Source organism: Lissotriton helveticus, assembly GCF_964261635.1.
Source record: "Lissotriton helveticus chromosome 1_1 unlocalized genomic scaffold, aLisHel1.1 SUPER_1_unloc_7, whole genome shotgun sequence".
NCBI classification, from domain to species: domain Eukaryota; kingdom Metazoa; phylum Chordata; class Amphibia; order Caudata; family Salamandridae; genus Lissotriton; species Lissotriton helveticus.
Window position 1 is genome coordinate 1,373,406 of NW_027611714.1, and position 21,174 is coordinate 1,394,579.

At 41.4% G+C, this 21,174-nt stretch overlaps 1 protein-coding gene and 1 pseudogene across 1 annotated transcript in view; both read left to right on the plus strand.

Moving 5' to 3' along the window:
• The window catches only part of LOC144806412 (uncharacterized), a 96,351-nt pseudogene extending 88,739 nt beyond the window's left edge, over positions 1–7,612 (plus strand).
• Positions 1–21,174, plus strand: part of LOC144806426 (uncharacterized) — a 557,808-nt gene that overhangs the window by 314,444 nt on the left and 222,190 nt on the right. The gene's annotated exons all lie outside the window — the stretch shown is intronic.

Genomic DNA, 21,174 nt, shown 5'->3' on the forward strand with positions numbered 1-21,174 from the left:
TCCACAACGTACCTCCAATCCACACCATATATTGTCACCACCTGAGCACTAGTCATCATTCACCACCACCATTTTGTATCGGCGCATCACCTAATCATCACGTCAGTCTGCCCTTGGAATCTGGCATCTGTTGATTCTCCCCTAGTGTCCGTCTGCTGCTCGTGTTCTAATTAAATTACTGTTTTCCAACCTACACTCCCCTGTTATTTACGTCCCGCTTTCCCATAACAAAAAAAATTATAACAAACAAGCATGAGAACAGGCAGGAAAAAGTTGCCAGCCGTGCAAGTACAAAAAAAGTAGAAGACATTTTTTATGTTAAAATCTTTTTTATCAGGTTTTTCAGTTGTATATAATGTTGTCTTCGTTTGTATAAACTTAACAAAAATGCTTAACGCTTTTTATTATAACTTTTCAACAAAATTCACAGCAGCCACAACGCTGTACAACATAGCCAAAAGTTCTGGCTAAACACATAAGGTCCCAAAGGCGAGACCCATTGGCTATGACAACGCTTGTTTTAGTGGGTTATGAAACATAGCTGGAATAGCTAATTGGCGGGCCGTAGTAGGGTTGTTTAAACTAGCTGGTTGGGTAAAGCGTTGTGGAGATTTAGTATTTGCTACATGGGTGGTTGTATCTGTCACTAATATGTCCTCGCACTCGCTAATGCGGGTGTCTATCCTATCCAGTACACAATTACTCCCTGCATGTTTCTGTATCTTCCTAGCCTTTTTCCCTTTACTATCCCTCCCGCCCCTCCCCCACTGCCCTCCATAGTTTTCCTTTTCCCCATGCTACCTCTATAGTGCAAGTTAAGTCTAAAGCAACCTGTCTACACAATCAGCAATGAACAGGCCTCTTGGCCCCGTGGACAATGAGAACCCTCAGGCCACCCTTATACCGGCCCCACAAACCCCTCAGGAGAGAGAGCGTAATTATTTAGAATCAAAGAGAGTAGTTTGGGCAATGCTGGGAGATAACCGCGTTAACAGTACCTCGACTAGTCCACGACAGTTCTTGAATGTCCAGCGAATCTGAGAAGGCAAGATGCCTAATGCCAGTGGAAAGGGGGGTAGCCCTGCCCTGCCTCTTCCTGGCAATGAGGGCAAGGACGGGACAGCCCTTGGCCCGGGCTTCGCCCGCGCGCGTCCCGTGCTGCAGGGGGAGAGGCAGCACTATAAGCGCGGTGACATCAAGGGATGCTGGGGCAGGCAGTCCTCACACTGAGGTTGAGCACCTTGGTAGGCTGATGGCACTAGCGGCGTTTCCGACGTGGACCCTGGAACTCCTGTGCCACCAGGGTGCTGCGCAGAGCTTGTGGTGTCCCTTGCTGGTGAAAAGATAGCTTGCTCCCCTAGTGCCTGGCCTGTGCTATTGCATTGTTTGCATCAGATTCACCTAGTGCCTGGCTTGTGTTATTACATTGTTTGCCTCGGATTCTCCTAATGCCTGGCCTGTGATATTGCATTGTTTGCATCAGATTCTCCTCGAGCCTGGCCTGTGTTATTGCATTGTTTGCCTCGGATTCACCTTGTGCCTGGCTTGTGTTATTGCATTGTTTGCATCAGAATCTCCTAGTGCCCAGCCTGTGTTATTATATTGTTTGCATCAGATTCTCCTTGTGCCTGGCCTGTGTTATTGCATTGTTTGCATCTGATTCTCCTAATGCCTGGCCTGTGATATTGCATTGTTTGAGTCCCGTTTTCCTAGTACCTGGCCTGTGTTATTGCACTGATTGTGTCATATTCTTGCAATGCCTGGCCTGTGTTATTGCATTGTTTGCATCACGTTTTTCTAGTACCTGGTCTGTGTTATTGCACTGTATGTGCGGCTTTTGGTATGTTATTATTCCAATAGTTGCAGCTTTTCTAACAAACATGGTACCTTTTATCCCAATCAAGTGCATCTGACTGCAAGGACACTTCCTGCAGTAACAATCTACTTCATATTTATGTGGCAACAGACAGCACAACATGTCTGCCAGAGATGCTGTAGGATCAGAAACAGTACATAGGTAAGTAGGTATGATGGAAAACAAACTATTGCGTAAGATTTTAAACGAAGAAGCTGCTGTGATAGACGGCAAAAAATTAATGTCAAAACATCAGCATTAGGACAATGGTACATGGAACAATAATGGTAGATATATTTACACTTCTGTGCAGTGCGTGTCACTTAATGTTCTTTTCTTGCACTCTCATGAGATGGTTTTGCAAGGCAAATCTGAGCTCACTGAGTGTGGAGCTTCCACGGATCTCAGAGATGGGCCGTTCCAAAGACGGTAACAGAGAAGGTTGAAAGATCTGAGTCTTGATCCTGGCAGATGGACGGGTGATCCCTGAGGGGGTGTAGTTAGTCTGTGTGTTGCCACGGCTGTCCAGTGGGTGTAAGAAAATGTCAGCAATTTGTGGAGGGCCCTCTTTTGCGTGAGAACCACCCAGCTTCATGCAATACAGACTTGAGGGTTTGTGTCTGCGCAGGATGAGTTACATTCTGATAGTAAAATGGAGGACCTTGTCCAAAGGCGATAGATGTTACCAAGAATTAACATCTTCAGTTACGACAGATAGAGAAAGTCCATGTACCTCGAGGAGCTTGAAAAGCTTTCTGCACTCTGCTGGTGCAGGCAGGATGTTTATTCTCTAGTTGGCATTTTCCAGGGGATGTTCAGATACAGTGGGTTAATTAAACCTTGCAGCAGCACTTGTAGCATGGACTCTTGGGGTCTTGTGGTATTTGTTAGATGCGGAAGAACTGTCTTAATGTTCTACAGAGCTCAGAAAATCCAGACTTTCTGGGCCAGAACCGGATGCTGTAAGCAGCACTAGTTTCAGGGAGATGGACAGATGTTATGGCGATAGGAAACCCCGACAAACCACAATAATGTTCCACTCTTCCAGGTTAGACAAAACCAAAAATGCTTGAACCAAGGGTGCTGTTGAAAGTGTCAAAGGTGACCTATGAACAGCAAGGTAAAGACAGGAGTTGGTATTTGAGATAATCTTAAGTGAATAGGAAAGAAATGAGAAGTGTGTGAATGGAGTTACTTTCGTTGTATGCTTCGTAAAGAGTTACTGGAAATTTTGCAGCCCCGCCTGGTCCATCTCTTTTTCTAAACTCTATTGTTGTTTGAATGAAATCTTGACCGTATGCATCTATCTTAAGCAAAACCTTAAGCACTTGGGAGCTCCGAGCACCCTTACTTTGCTAAATTACTCAGTGAACACTGTTAAATCACCTCGTTTTCAGACATTAATAAGATGTCACCTGATCACCAGAACTTTTAGTTAAATATTTGTGTATGATGAAATATTCCCTACTAAGTTCAAAGGCAGTAAAGAAGAAGGGGCGATTTACTAAGATTTTGCGTCGTGTTTGCGTCACAAAAGTGGCACAAAAGAGTGCAAAATCTTTTTTTCCTAATTTTCTTTCCAGCAAATAGCGTAAAAGTAATGTGCAGCATCGCATTGCACTGCTTCGCGTTACTTTGAACCTTGGGGCCTGCCAATGGTGGGGCATGGGCGTTCCCGTGCAACCACCCATTGTTTCTCACGCTAAACTCAATTTACCAAATACAGTAGATTGGGTTTAGCGTGAGAAAACTGCGCCCTTTTAAACTAGGCGCTTGGAAGGAGAAATGCTTTAATTTCTCCTTCCTTTTCTGACTTTGCATGTGTGTTGCACTGTGCAACATGCATACAAGGTTGGAAAAGGTTTCCCTCATGTCTAGGCATAGTATTTTGTACAGGAAGGATGTCCTTCCTGTACAAAACCTATGCTGGGCTCACACACACACACCCTAGCGCTCTTGTGCTAAGGTGTATGCATGGCACAGGGCTGCTGTAATCAGTGCCGGCGCAAGGGAAAGGGAAGGAGAGAGCCATATCTTTGAAAATATGGTGCTCTCCTGCTCCCTCCCTGTCATGCAGTGCAGCCTCGCAGGGGGAGGCCTGCGCCGCATTGCGTGGAGATTTGGTAAATCTCCCCTGAAATGTCTTTTACAACCAGATAAATATTGTCATTTCTCATTCTATTTTGTTTCAATTTAGTAATTTTAAATATCTTTACATCCTACAGATAACAAGCCTTGAATGTATGAATTGACCATCAATAATAACGCGAATGCTGTAAATCTTCAATAATAGCAGAAATATTGAGCTACAGTATTCAGGAAAACATCAGCGCAGTCGGCGACAGAGGAACCTGCACACATACTGACAGATCAAGGGCAGTTCAGTGATTGTAAGAGTCTGAGCTGTGCACCTCCACGCCAAAAGACGAATAAATGACCTTAGGAAAATTAAGGCAACAACAATAACAAACCACCTCCTGAATAAACAAGTGTCAAATACTAACTTTGATCAATGTATCCGTATGATGTGATTACCGCAGTGCTCTATTTTCTAAAATGAAGACAAGCCATCATTCCGTGCTCTAGGTGAATTGTAAACTCTTTCTGGCCAAACCACAGTAACAAGCGAAAAGCACAACAGAGCGGAGCCAGACAACTGACGGGTAATGGAAAGAGGAGCTCTTCTATCTACAATACAACAGACTGTCCCAATTTGCACCGGCCAGAAGGAAGATACATCTTTACCTGCAAGCGTCCACAGCCATAATCCAATCTAAAGGCACAATCCCCTACAAAGACACATTCTATGTATTAGGAGTGTGGCAAATATTTGGTGGCTATTGTATTTTATTGTTAAAACAGAAATCAAACGTGCAAAATACTGCACACATTTAAAGTGTGTGAGAAATCACAAGTGCTTTAACAGCCATGTTGGCCCATCAGGAAATACAGTCAAGGGGTGTAGATAAATTTATACCTGACCCACAGAGACTAACCAAGAAAGAAGAATCATACACATGCAGCAAGAGCTTTAGTTTGTCATCACTACTCAAGCTTCATCAGCACATGTACACAGGACAAAAACCATTCAAGTGCAGTGAATGTGTAAAGTGCTTTAGTCAGTTATCACACCTTCAAAGACATAATCAAACACACGCAAGGGAAAATTCATTTAAATGCAGTGAATGTGTGAAGAGTTTTAGTCGATTATCAAAGCTACAAAGTCATCAGCGAACACACACGGGGGAAAAACCCTATCATTGTAGTGAATGTGACCGTAGTTTTAGTTACTCTTCAGCATTAAGGATTTATCAGCGAACGCACATAGGAGATAAACCATTCAAGTGCAGTGAATGTGCCAAGAGCTTTTGTCGATTATCAAACCTCCAAAGACATCAGCAAACACATAAAAGGGAAAAGCCATTCAAGTGCAGTGAATGTGGGAAGAGCTTTAGTCGATTATCAAACCTACGAAGACATCAACAAACACACACAAGGGAAAAACCATTCAAGTGCAGTGAATGTGCAAAGTGTTTTACTTTCTCGTCACACCTACAAAGCCATCTGTGTAACCACATAGGAGAAAAAAAATTCAAGTGCAGTGAATGTGCAAAGTGCTTCAGTAAGTCATCACAGCTACAAATTCATCTGCGAACACACACAGGAGAAAAGCCATTTAAATGCAGTGAATGTGGCAAGAGCTTTAGTCAGTTACATCACCTACAAAGACATCAGCAAACACACTCGGAGGAAAAACCATACCAGTGCAGTGAATGTGGGAAGAGCTGTAATCGATTAGAAAATCTACAAACACATCAGCGAACACACACAGGGGAAAAACCATACCATTGCAATGAATGTGAAAGCATTTTTAGTCGTTACTCAACATTAAGGATTCATCAGCAAACACACACAGGGGAAAAACCATTCAAGTGCAGTGAATGTGCAAAGTGCTTTAGTCGGTTATCAGACCTAAAAAGTCATCAGCGAACACACATGGGGAAAAACCCTTTCATTGTAGTGAATGTGACAGTAGTTTTCACAGCTCTTCAGCATTAAGGTATCATCAGCGAACTCACACAGGAGAAAAACCATTCAAGTGCAATGCATGTCTAAAGAGCTTTAGTAAATTATCAGTACTACAAGGTCATCAGCGAACACACACAGGGGAGAAACCATTCAAGTGCAGTGAATGTGCAAAGTGCTTTGGTCGGTTATCAGACCTAAAAAGTCATCAGCGAACACACACGGGGGAAAAACCTTATCATTGTACTGAATGTGACAGTAGTTTTCACGTCTCTTCAGCATTAAGGTATCATGAGCGAACTCACACAGGAGAAAAACCATTTAAGTGCAGTGAATGTCTAAAGAGCTTTAGTAAATTATCAGTACTACAAGTTCATCAGCAAACACACACAGGGGAGAAACCATTCAACTGCAGTGAATGTGGGAAGAGCTTTAGTCACTTAACAAACCTCCAAACACATCAGCGAACACACACAGGGGAAAAACCCTATCATTGTAGTGAATGTGACAGTAGTTTTTGCGGCTCTTCAGGATTAAGGCGTCACCAGCGAACTCACACAGGAGAAAAACCATTCAAGTGCAATGAATGTGTCAAGAGCTTTAGTCAATTATCAGTGCTACAAAGACATCAGCGAACACACACAGGGGAAAAACCTTTCAACTGCAGTGAATGTGGGAAGAGTTTTAGTCACTTATCAAACCTTCAAACACATCAGCGAACACACACAGGGGAGAAACCCTATCATTGTAGTGAATGTGACAGTAGTTTTCATTGCTCTTCAGCACTATGGTATCATCAGCGAACTCACACAGGAAAAAAAACATTAAAGTGCAGTGAATGTCCAAAGAGCTTTAGCCGATTGTCACATCTACAAAGTCATCAGCGAGCACACACAGGGGAAAAACCCTATCATTGTAGTGAATGTGACAGTAGTTTTTGCAGCTCTTCAGCATTAAGGTATCATCAGCGAACACACACAGGGGAAAAACCCTATCATTGTAGTGAATGTGACAGTAGTTTTCGCAGCTCTTCAGCATTAGGGTATCATCAGCTAACTCACGCAGGAGAAAAACCATTCAAGTGTAATTAATGTCTAAAGAGCTTTAGTCAATTATCAGTGTTACAAAATCATCAGCGAACACACACGGGAAAAACCCTAACATTGTAATGAATGTGACAGTACTTTTCGCGGCTCTTCAGCATTAAGGATTCATCAGCGAACACACACAGGAGAAAAACCATTGCTGTGAATGTGCAAAGTGCTTTAGTCAGTTATCACACCTTCAAAAGTCATCAGCAAAAACACACTTGGGAAAAACTATTCAACGGCAGTGAATGTAGGAAAAGCTTTAGTAACTTATCAAACCTCCAAACACATCAGCGAACACAGAGACTCTGGAAAGAACTTAAGAACATCAAAAATAATATTGACCCCTTAGAGGACAAAGACAAGAGCAGAACAGTGCAGTTATTGTGAGAGGAATGAATTACGGAAAAAAATTTAATTCAAATTATGTGGGACATTGAAATGCCAGATGATAGAAGACCGGACTAGCAGTAAAGAAGGAAAACAGATAACAGTATTTGCAGAGTTATAAAAGTGTTTGTTTCCAGTGATTGTTCACTTCCGTACACATAGCAAAGCAGCATGATGTACCAGGATACACAGTGGGAGGCTAGCACAATGTGGACTAAAAGAAAAGAAAAATTGTTGATTTTTATTTGGTGAAGAAGAGATACAAAGAAAAACATTCATTCGCACCTAATCACACTTCCTTTAAAAGCAACACTGAACAATACTGGGACTAGCAACGATATTTTCAGCTAACTTGTCGGCTTAGTGATAAAACCTATAAACCAAACACACCCAGAGTGAACACGTTGTCAGGGCTCTGGGGATGGGAAACTTCATTGGTAAAATGTAGATATTACTATTAACAAATGCCGCAGCAGAATATGTGATGAACTAAAGTGAAGCACAGGTGTTCAAGAAATAACCTGGTTTTAGATATAAAAGAGCATATAAGTGTTTTTAAGTAATTTTGCTGCATCTTTTACACTCTGTTATCGGTTGATGGATCAGCTCATGCCTCGGGCCTTATAACTAAGTGTGACCCGTGGCTCCTCTCCGACATGGCTCTCCCTATTCAGTTTGTGACTTGCCAAACTCTACTTTTTACCAGAATTTAGCAATTGTAAGCAGTAGACTCTGTTTGAAGAATGTGGTGAAATAGCGAAATCCCACATCAAAAGTATATATGTGCCAGGACAATCAGTTGCACTCCCAGCAACTCATCTCCCACACTTGATTGTCCCCTGTCCTCAAATGTTCTAAAGGATTTGTCGTATGAATGCCAGAAGTGGCAGTGACATTCATGAAGCTAACGCTAACAGGAGTGTGTGGGAGATAGAGAGGGTGAGAGATAAAGAGAGCGAGAGAGACAAAGAAATGGGCGAGAAATAGAGAGAAATGGAAGGAGGGGGAACGGCACATTATATGTACTCACCTAAAAATAGAAGAAGCAGCCGAATACATGTCAATGTGGGACATGACAAGAGAAACGGGCTGAACACCTGTGAATTTATATGTTTATTTTTAATACCTATGTCATGCCAATAAACAGGGCACAAGTAAGGAAAATAGTATGGAGCTCATTATCATATGCAAATTACAGTGACGTCACATGTAGTGACATCACAAGAAGTGATGTCAGGTCCTTATAATAATTTTTACTTGAAAGGTTGACGGCCTGTTTTAAAAACAAAAAACAAGAAACATAAAATAATGTAAAAATAAGTTTTTGGTTTCAGTTTTTATACATCATGTGTTTTTCCCACTATTAGTTTGATACTAAACTCGAAAATTACTGAAAGTGTAAATATTTTTAAACAGATATCTGGAAGTTGGAAATTAAATTTGTAAACAGTTTTAAGCGAATAAATAAAATGTGTTTTTAATTTGCGTTTGTTTCCTGACGTTATTCTTTATCCAGCCCCTAAGCCCCAAAGTGGTTCGCATTTACAATGTATTAAGCAATAGCAGGGCTAATTTTGTCAAGTTCTCTGTTCCTCTCTTGCGCCACTCACACAAACAAACACTCAGAGGCCTGTGCCTACAGTGCTGGGGCACAAAGTAACAATTATCAGTCGCAGGCTAAGGAGCTAGGTGGAACTGAGTCCCATTTCTAGATAATAGTGGGGGGACCCCTTTAAACTGTTGCTATCCCCGACTTGTGCCGTGCAGAAAAAGCAATAGTGAATTTGAGTAATTTATGATGTATTGAAATGAGAGGAAGAGAAGTGAGCGAGGTGCAGGATATATTAAAGAAAATGAAAAAAAGAGACACAAGACTTTACCCTGTTCTGTGTACAAGCACTTTACGTAAACAAGTTGTGCTGTGCGTTGTGAACAGGCTGTCACTCCCCTTTGTATGTAAATGAACTTCTGTGACCAGACACCCCAGGCTCCCATCTCTTCTAGCGCGGATCATAATGTGAGCACTGTAATGTAATCACAAACTAGGGCTATATTGAGAAACAATCGGCTTCCAGGTCACACAGCTGTGGTTATGTAGTTCTTTATTAGTTTTTTTTTAGTTTACTTTAATTTGCAGCAATTCTCCAGGTTACTTTTTCTCAGTATTACGCTTCAGGTCGCTCATAGCGCTCCATCAGTTAAACGTGAGGTTTGATGTAGGATTTGTTTTTAGTGTCCCTAGACCATGTCCCAATCCCTTTGTCCTTGATTTGTCGGCATGGGTTTTGTCCACACACTGGTGTAGGACGGACCTTCTCAAGGTAGAAGGCGCTGTAATAGGAATAATAAATCAGACATATATGAAATTGTATGTAAACAAATATGTGCCTTTCACTTATCAGGACCACCAGACTCACATCTACACATGTAATTGAGCACCAGACTAAAGTGACTCCTCCCTGTATAAATATGTGCCATCAGTAATCGGGCTGATGGTTCCGCTGATGTGCACAGCAAATGAAGTTTCTGGGACTGTACGCATTGGCCTACATTTTAATTGCTGAAGTTTCACGCAGATTCGCTGATGCGCACAGCTTATACGATTTGTGGATATTGTAAGCAGATCACTGAAGTTCACCCTTAAGTAGTAACTAGGTCAAAACGAAGTACATACATAATGCAAAATGTCACTGCCCCTCCTTCTTTTTGATATCACCATGAGTTCCTCCTCTCTCGTGGAAGAAGGTTTTCACACATTATGCTTGTGTCTGTGCCCCTTCCTTAAGTGCAGAGAGGAAAGCCTCATGGTTAATGCATTGTTTGGGCTCTGAGGGACAAGAATTCTTTGAACATCTTCCTGAACTCTCTGATAGTGACTCGGACACTCATAATGAATACGAGATCTGCATCAAAAAGTTGGACTTGCACTACCTCCCCAAAGTGAGTACTGTCCTTGAACGATATCACTTCAGGAGAAGAATGCAAAGGCAGGATGAGTCGGTGGAACTGTAGAAGTGGGACTCAGCCAGGCCTACTAGTGCTAGGGGTTTGCCCTTCTCTGCACTCAAGTCCTCAGACAAGTAAATAGAAGTTGGCACGGAAGCTGAAAGGTTAAAGGAAAGATTTATATAAACCTCAATGAGGTGGAACTACATTCACACAACACCCTTCAGTAGCGTATGATGTAGCACAAGGAGTAGAAGAACCAGGGGTCTTTTATACCCACACAGGGGCTCAAAAGAGGGCGGTACAAGCACACATAGGAAGGTTACATACTTAGATGGTCCGACAGAAATGCACAGTCAACAGTAAAGGAGGAGCTAGCAGTTGCTGACTCCGGTAGAAACAACCTGACAGTTACAGTCTAAAAACTGATGTATGGACAGTTAAAGATTCCTCTGCACATATGCAGAATAGCAGAGTCTAAGTATAGCCAGTCCTTTAAACAGAGCACAAGGATAAACAACAGTAAAGAAGGAAACAGCATGTGGTGAGCACTTATCAGACAAAATCGCTGCTGGAAACAAGATGGCTTCAGCTAAATGGTAACACCGAACGCTGTCAATTATCCACAGATGACCCTTTTAGCATTAGCTGAAGACATTTATGATCTAGGATAGTCCTTGTATACATCTTGTATATCAATCCGCATCATATTACTAATTTCCTTAACTAATATTTTCTGGGAATTCATTTGTGCAACATTACGTTTAGCGAGTATACAGGAAAGTAATACAGGACGAGACGTCGCGCTGCGATCATCCCGTACTGATCGATACCACGACTAAGGGGCAGTTAGAAAGAAGGATTCACATAAGGAGTCCACCCTGACTTGAGCACCCACCCGCAAGCTGGTATGAGAGACAATAGCTGAGCATGGTTTCTCTAGAATAATGTGTCCAACTCTGGTGCTGTGACGAGTTGTCTAGCCCTGAAGAATTTGCCATATTTTGGAGGCAATGAAACATGTTGGCCTGTGAAACGGGTATGCGTAGATAGCAACCTGCACACATTTTTAATTTGACAGTTCACCCTCAGTGAATAATAAAGTTATTGTGTGAAAGGTGTGACTGTCAATTTTAATCATTTATCGTCCCTACTTTAGAGTGTAATTCACCATCACTCTTTTGCACCTATTCGTTTTGTTTTGTTTTGGACACTATTTTTGTTCTTTTTCCGAGATAAGGTGACTGCCAATGATGAGAACAGTGGGTCTATCTGGTGAGTACCTGCCAGTTACCCCTATGGTGGTTCGCCCGTGAGGGGTCACCTTATCTCCTACACATTTTTACATTTTTTCATTTTGTGCACTTTGATCCAGGGGGTTATGCTTACTTAAGAAGCTGGCCGGTGTACTGACTGTTGTATGAAGATCAGTCATTTTTCCTTCTGGTGGACTGTCAGTGGAAACAGAGTTTTAAATATTAGGCAAGAGAGTGTTGCATATGACCATAAGAAATAAAGAGGTTTTTGCTGTAAAAACGATAAAAGATATGGTGATGTATACACCACGCTGAGGAGGAAACCATAGCGTTTGACACACTCACATTGCTTGCCTTAGAGAACGGGTTTTGTCGTTTTGTGACAGGAATACAGGTGGAGCAAAGCATTGGACCACATTGTATACAAAAACAGCATGTCAATAAAATTATAAATATTTCACACAGAGCAGTCAATAACTTCCAGCCCCAGGTCGCAAGTAGGGTCCAGAACCAACTGGCGAAAGTCCATGTGCCAGGATCTGGATGGATTTCAGCAGCAATTTTGTGTAGTTTATAGATCGCATCAAAATATGAAGGAGAATAATCTGGAATGTAAACACAACGACTACTTCCGATGATGCGATGTGCACCACCTCGATCAGCCAAAAGTACATCGAGGACCATACGATTTTGAAGTGCCACAAGCCTTGCAATTTGTAATTCCTCTGTAATGTTCCCAAGTGCCATGGCTGTCTGGTTGGTAACAGCCTCCACAACACGAGTCAACCGTCTGATTTTCCTGCTGTTTAGAGCAGCACCGACAAAGAAGAACAGTCCCAAACTGAAATCGACATATTGCTGTAATGCAGTATCAGTTTGGTCCACCTCCTCATTACTTATTGTCCTCTTATATCTGTTCTTGGAGATATCATTAAACAGTCGATAGTCTTTTTGATATGATGCTGGTGCCAAAAACCCAGGAGGTAACAAAAAGGACACGTAGCATACTCCGGACCATCCAACAGGTAGATGGTAGTATCCCTTGTTACCGCAGACAAAGTAGGTGTTATGCGAAGACATGAAACTACTATTAGTGACACCTTCAATAGTCAAGACCAGAGTACATTCACTTCTTCCTACTGGGATTCGCCCCAGCACTGCTTATACACAAGACAGCTCGGGCTCTAGTAACGGACATTACAAATGGTCCATTACCCTTGGTAGTTCGCATATTTGGGAAAACATAAGGCGTAGAAACATTTCCGGGTCGGTACTCCTCCCACTCCCATTTAGTTCCTTTAGCGTGTGGATTGCCATCTTCATCTGGGTAACACACTTTATTGAGATGATAATTTATTCTTCCTACAGCCATACTGGTAATGTTAGCATTTCGAGAAGCGATTAAAAGGGCAAACCAGGCTTGAAAAGAACCATTATGGGAGACTGGAAGAGGAATGAAAGGTGTTCCTCCCTTCTTCTAGTGAGCAGGTATCATCCCACACACCCAACAGTTAGTAGTGTTTGTAGCATTGTGGGTGTGGTATAACATCTGGATGAACGTGTTGTTCAGATAAGATTGTCTATTATTCTGCTCATGATATGGGAGAGTAATGTAATGGTGTTCAGCTGGTACTGGAGTAGTGGCAATCAAAAGTTGTCGAGCAGGAGCTACTTCCTCTACAACCCAAGTTACTACTGCCATAACAACCACAGTGACAACAAATCCTGCAATGCATATTGCTTTCTTATTACACATCCTCACAGCAATTGATTTCTCCACAGGCATAATCACTTTGTCGCTGAAATAATCGTTAGAGCTCTAAAGTCCTGAGCAGGCGTTGATTTCTTCACTGAGGGTCAAGACGGGTGTCCCTATGTAGGACTGATCTCCTCCCCCCCCCTTGCCACATCAGCTCCCTTTCACAAACCCAGGACGGTAGCTCAACCAAAGGTATTCCAATTTATTTTAAACTTTTCAAAACGTTTTCAAGAATCTTAGTGTGCTCAATGACTGTGAAAACCTTTCAATATTGCCCTGATGAGACTTGAACACCATTAATCCCAGCCAAAATGTTGCCAATCAATATTTGGAACACAATTGCTGTGGAAGCCAAACTAAACTGTTGTCTCAAAAATGTATTCGCATCAAAGGGCGTCCCAAAAGTGGTTAAATCTTGTAACTCTGCAGCGATTGGAAATTGATGGTAAACTGACATCAAGTCAACAGTGAAAAAATATAGCATTATGGATGTTGGCCATTAGTTCTTGAATTTTAGGTTAAAGGAAACGGCCTATGATGAAATTTGTATTTAGTGTGCACAAGTCTGCACCCAAACAAAATGTCCCTGTCTTTTTTTCGTGCCATCCCAATCGGACTAACCCATCCTGAAAAGTCAGTGGTGGTAATTACACCCTCTTTAGAAACTTTGTCGAAAAGTTTCTTAAGATCATCTATATTGCTCAATGGCACAGGTTTGACTCTTAAGTACAACTGGAACAGCATTTTGTTTTAGCTTGATCAAGTGTTCAAACTTGTTAATTGTGTCTATCTTCACATTGAAAACCTCTGGGAAATTCTCTAAGACAGCAGCTATATCTTTGTCAAAGTCTTCAAGCAAAGTAATACAAGTATCATTTAGTTGTGCTGGGCTATTAGATCCCATAAGATACTGTAAATCTGTTTTGGGCAGATCTTGCCAACTTACAATATTTTTCCATTTGAAGGCTACTTAAACATGGGTTGCGGTATGTCTACCAAAGCATGTAACATTATCCATAAAATACCCCAACATCTGGATCTCTTGGTCTCCATGCACTTTAGAGAGAATATCTGTAGGGTTAAGAGGTTTGTTTTCAGATCACAATTGGTTATATGACACACAAGCAATTACTGTAATTGACTCACCAGAATCTGCCATCATACTTAAACTTACAGCACCAATATAAACTTCACATAAAGGACCTTTCGCCCTCCTAGTCTAAGGTGTGTGAAGTTCAACTGTGAACGCTAGGTCTGTTCCATCGTGCACACACTCATCTCTTTTTATAGCCACTCTGCTGACTTGAAGGATACTTGTACCACCTCTACACATGCTTTGAAAGTGGCCCAACCTATGACATCCACAAGCATTCTTTCACTGTGGCCTGGTAATTCAAGCCTCACCCCACCCTACTCACCGCAATAAATCTGGTGCACACATATTCAATAGTATGGGGGGGATTGGATGGCACTGATGGCAGTCTAAGCTGTGTGCAGCTATGCCCCAGGGGCGCTCCATCCTGCCTCTCTATTACTCTGCAGGGAGTGAAGGCTGCAATCCAGGAGAGTGCAGGAGGTAAAGCGCCTGGGCCGGATGGTGCTCCCAATGATATTATCAAGTGCAACACAAATCTTTGGCCCCCATGTTATGTTATGTTATGTTATGTTATAGGTAGTTTTCAAATACTCAAGAGTGTCCTGGCATGTACACATTGCTGACAAATGTTTAGAACAGCTTGAACAACTCATTGATCACCCTCTCTTGTGCCTCTTCGGTCATTCTCCTTACCTTCAAAAAGGGCACGAGGGAGAAGCCTAATGCCACCACCCCACTTCCCTGATAGACATCCCAGCCACAATCCTGGGTAGAGTTCTGTGAATGGATCAATGAAAATAATGTGTTAAATAGATGCTAAAGCAGTTTCTGAAGTGGTACAGGGACGATTGATCAATGCCTCAACCTAAAGCTGAATATTGGAAATACACAGTAGCCAAACAGTCTGCAATTGTAGCCTTTATGGATTTGACAATGGCCTTTGACTGTGTTAATCGGGCAAGGTTGTGGCAATCCGTTATTAATGTGCAAATTGACCCATCTCTAGTTCACTTGCTGGTTTTCCTGCACACGGGCACCAAAGGGCAGTAACCATGGGGGTGGGGGGCAATTGAGGGTCGGGCACAGTATTTATGGAAAACTCAGTTTAAAATCTGTTTATCTTAACAAACTGCATTCACATACGAATGCATACAGTCTAATTGAAAAAAACATGCTGGAGTTCAGAAGGTGAATTAGCAATAAAGTGCATTTTTTTTTATCTTGATACATTCACTGCATGTTTAGAAGCGGAGGTCAAATCTCAGACTTTGTCTATTGTTGTTTTCTTTTTTTTCCCTCCGACTGGAAAGTGAGAGTATTTTGTAAAGTGATCTATGTGTCAATCTCAATAGGGTAGAGGCACGATCACAGGAATTATGCGGCAGGGAAGGCCAAAATTATAATTACATGGCAAGGTTGAATAAATTATGCGACAAACAAAAACATAAATGATGCCCTTAATACTGTAAATTTTGTGATAGTATTAATTCATTATTTTTCCATTTTTACACATTACCACTGTCTGGGCAAGGTTTCACTTCTTTAGGACCAGTTTCACAACCAAATACAGCTATAAGTCCCTGAAAGGTGACAGGTCAACCTTTACAACGGACCTTCCAAAAATGCAGCATTTTTAGTAACGTTTGATCTGGATGAGCTAGAATTTTTTTTTTCTTCAAATCTGAAAATTAGGCAGCAGATGATGGATTATGTGGTAAATGTAGAAAATGCATAATCATGCGGAAAACTACAGAGCTGCAGGATCACATAATTCCAGTGACCCTGCATACAGGAAGTGTGAAAAGAACGACTGAAGGATGTCAGTTTGTTTCTACTACACAATAAAAAAAAACTCTAAATGTACTGTACATATATTGCAACATATATCCGCAATTATGAAAGCAGAAACCAAGCACATTTTATTTTGTCATTCTGAAGTGTTACCGGAACAAAGTTTTGAAGAGGATCAGAACAAATCTTGGTGATGCACATGTGATAAATATTGTATTGTATTTCAGCAGTTGTATAGCGCTTACTACCCCTATGTGTGGCACTGAAGTGCTTACTTACATGGGCAGCAAGCTACGCCATATAGGGTGGTGTGTGGCTGGATGGGTGTTGTCTTTGTTTTATGATTCTATGTGGAAGTGCTTTCATGTCATGGGTGAAGACCACAAGGTGTATAATCGTGTTATGGGACGCAGCATGTAGCAGTGTGGTGCACAATGAGGTGTGAGAGATACATGCGCAGTTCATGAATTTTCATTACTCTGGCTGCTTTATGGTGTTTCTTATGATTATAGTCTGCTTAGCTGGTTACCGCACTGGGCTGTCCAATCAGAAATGTATGTAGCTGGCATGGGTGTAGGGAGAGAGAAGTGGAGGGATCTGCTGGGATGTGAATTGTTACTGCCATCCCATATCTCAGTTTTGTTGTGAGATATAAAGAAGCCGCCATAGTGTATTTATATTTGGCACCAGCAGTGCTGGACTGGATTAAAGTCCTCCGATTCATACCGTGTGTGACACATCTCTTCAGTTATTCCGTACCTGTGCATGTAGTGATGGCTGGCGTATCACAATACTGGTGAAAGCAGATATGTCTTATGTGAATAGAGGATGTGTAAGTTACAGTTGGATGTCGACTGCTGAGTGTAACATGTATAAGTATTAGCGTGGAATAGAAATGTTAAATATGAAACTACACAACTATAAATGACCCCAGTGAACCATAGGTCAGTCTTTCTTAACTTACCTGCCTAGCGAAAGTATTTTGCTGATTGGGTTGTTTCTAATCTTTATATTGTAAGCTGAAGATTGAATTTCAGGGTGTGACTGTCCTTCCGGGATCTGTTGCTGGAGTGGGTGGGTGTAGCTGTCTTGAAAATAGCCATGTTATCAATTGTCTTCTGAAGTATATATTCTCCTGGATGCTTCAAATGATGGCTGTTAGGGAGTTCCAGAGCTTGGTGTCTTTTTACGAAGAAACAGTTCCTCCTACATATTTCTTAGGGTAAGGTGGTATAGTTATAAGTGGTGCAAGCCTGGAGGGCTTGAAATTAGTTTATAGGTACAGCAGTTATTTCCTTGGAGTCACTGTGGACAATGAAAAGTGCCTTGAACATTGCCCTTCTTGCTATCGGTAGCCAGTGGAGTGATTGTGAGACTGGAGTCCTGCCTTATCTTGGGTGATGTTAGAGAAGAAGTCTTGCAGCAGCATTTTTGATAATTTGTATTTTGTGTACGATGAATGTGGGTGCCCCAAGGTATTATTACCATAGTCACGCTTAGAAAGTACAAGTGTCCAAGGTATGGGAGGTTACAACATAGTGTTTTTGTTGTGTAGAAAGCACTCTGTTTGATGTGGTATCAAATATTGGTCTGAATCCATTGTTACCTCAAGGTTTGTGACTCCTCTTGATATTGTTGCAGGGGCCTCATGCATGACGGTAGTCTGGAATCTTTACCATTGTCTGCAGGTCATATTCTCTCTTTGTTGTATTTAGCTTTAGATGGTTATTCATCATCCATTTGTTTATGGCTCAGAGGCAATCATCACATTGTATAGTTGTAACATGTGAGATTGAATGATTTAATAATGTTTGGTAATGGGGAAAGGTAGATGTTGAATAATAGAGGGGATAAGATGGAGCCGTGAGGAATTCCATAGTGTTGTGGGTGAGGAGCCGATTTAAAAGTTTGTTCGTAGTCCCAGCTAAGAGGTCAAAAATTCAATATGGATTAGTGGGACTCCCTTGTTACCTTTCACATATGGTATGTCAAACAATAATTTGCAGTGTGAAAAGATTGCACAACTGTTTGGAACATTGATGTTCTTACGTTGTTCTTAAGGCAGCAACTTTCATGTTATTTCATATTCCTGTTACTTAAGTGGATGTCACTAGCTAAACCTACTAGTCATCCCGATGCAATGTCCAATCAGAAAACTCCAAATTCCAATGTGCATAGTGCTTGTGATTGACCTATTGTGCTGGGACAGGATCATCAAAAGTTGGGTCTGCCTTACATTTGATTGTCTTTGCTCCATCCTACACTGCCCTGTTGTTATTTACAGCCTGGTGAGATAAGTAACTGCTCCTGAAATCATTATTTTGTGTGCAGGAGCCAGATTGTTTTGGTAGGGTAAACCACCTATAGCAGAGGGCGCCAAATACCCTAACTAGCTAGTCAGTATCTGCAATTACCCAGTATAGCCTGTCATGTCACAAAGGGTTTGCTATAACAGGCTATATTTCAAAAGTGGTTTAATATCTAGATAACCCTGCCAGGGTCAACACACTGAGGGTTCATCTCTTGAACCAAATATTGTGGAAATCATAATCAGGGCATCTGAGGCAGAAAGAATTTGTATTATAATTGACCTGTCTAGACAAAGCCACAGAACATCGACTGATAGTTTTATATATTGTACTTTAAGATTTGTGTAGTATCTCTGTTTTGAAATTTATTGACACCTTTGAAATTCTGCTCTATCTTAATCTAATTTATGATCATAGCAAATAAATTGATCTTTTGAGGTCCTATGTAATATTATATTAAATGCATAATACTTGGTAAAAACTTGGGATAGCGTTTTTATTGGAAGAAGTGCGGGAACTCTGGGTATTAGGAATTTATGGATCTTCACAGATTCCAACATTTTGCTTAACGAAATATGAGGAAAATATTTGATTTAGCCAAGGTTTGATGTTTGCATGGCATTCAGGGTAAGAAAAGAAATTGGGATCCATGCAAACCACATGAGCCCGGACTACCCTAGGTGCCTTGTTTTCAAAAATGTCTGGGCCTGGCAGGATTTCCTGGGTGCCGACAGCCCTGGCCTCAATACCAACGCTGACCCTATACCCAGAAGTAGTCAATTCACAAGGCAGAAGATTGATTTTTCCTTCTGTCTTAGGGAGCCTTTCTTTTCTCAGTTTATAACCCATTCACAATAGTATAGTAGTACTGTTATCGGGAAAAGTGTAGGAACGTGTGGTGGACATTTGTGGTTCCCTGCTGATTCCATTAGCGCGGTCTGCTTTCATTTTTGTATCCCAGTCAGGGCTCAAAAAATCATACAAATGTTACTAGACCTGCAGGTCAAGTAACTTGAATTACCTGCTCGACCTAACTGTAATGTACTTCACCTGTGAACTGGTCTCAAATTATGTGATCCTAGGCAAATATTTTGTCTTTTCATTATTGTCAGATAAGAGAGCACCTTCAAATTTGCAAGGTAGAGATCTAAAGTGGCAAAATAATATCTTGATATAGATACTTGAACATGCAAGTAAGCCGGTCCTAGACAAGTCACTGGAACAGTGTGGTAACGAAAGGGCTGAACTGCTTCATCTCTGATTTGAGGCAAAATAGATATTCTCTTTTTTTTATTATCGTATTTAACTATGAATTTTATAAACTTTTAATAATTGATGTACAGGTACTTTATTGATGTTCTTGTAAGATTTTGTGCTTTTAATGTTGTGATGAATTACTGTATGCCTTGTGATTTTATTTATGTGAATGATCATGCTATTGATCGAATAAACTAATATATATAAAGTTCACTATTTCTGCTGTACAAAAAAACTCTTTATTTACTAGACTAAATGTCTGCTCCATGTGTAATAAGAATCAAGCCCATTTATAGGGACACACAATCCCTGGCTTGCCTCTTAGTTCACTCATAGCATTTTCATCTGGGCGGGATCAGTAATAATTTCCAGTCCATGTTTAAAATTTGCTTTTCATAAATATATTGCTAAAGAATAATGTGGTAGTGCACTGTCATTTACAGACAGCATATTTTCCATTGAAATGTCCACAAAACTTTCCCACTAACATGTAGTTTTACTGATTGTGGAAAAGTAAATTTTGCCATGTTCTGTGTCCCTACGCCTCATCCATCATATGTTATGTGTGCATGATCAAAATGCATATGTTATTCCCCATTTCTGATTAAAGACGCAATTACAGTTGTGTCCACCTCTAGTATGTTAGTTTCCAGTCCTCGTGAATACTACGAATATCAGGCCCATGTAAGTAATGTTGCCACGTTTCTCAGTGTGCACGTTATTCAATTATAAAGTCCCCGTTTCCAGGCCTCAGAAGGGCCCGGACCACAGATTCAGCTCCTGTCTCCTGAAAGCCTCGCTGAGGAGCGATACAGCCCCCACCTGTATCCTCGACCCTTCACTTATTTCCTGTCTCGCAGTGCCCGGTGCACCCCGGCTCTGCCTCTGAGTCTGCCAAAAGTATGTTATAGTTCCTGCTATCAGTTCAGTCCTCCTCCTCTGCATTCCTAAGCTACTGAACTGCATCAATAGTTTCCGTCATTGTCTAGCCTTCTCGTCTCCATGTTAGAAAAATACTGTATTTAATGGTCTTTTTAATATCCTTCACGCACTACATGTAGAATAATGCATGGTCCAGTCTTAGAATCAGGTTAGCCTCTCCCCTCATGACTTCTAGTTTATATCAACATGTTCCCTAAACATTAGATACCAGATAGGGTTTAGGTATATGTCGCTCCGACCTCCCAGACTCTAGTCTCTGCTCCTAGCACAGAGTTCGTAGCCCCCAGCTTCTCCTAGTAACACGTCATTGCTAGTTTTCGCGCACCATTAGGTTAGAGGTCCCGGCTCCTTAGGTAGCCCCCTCCAATGTTTCCGCCCATTCATGACATATTCTGTTACGTTTTGCATCACATGTCTAAGTAAACTCCCAGTTACACCTCTCACTTCTCTTATCTCTCG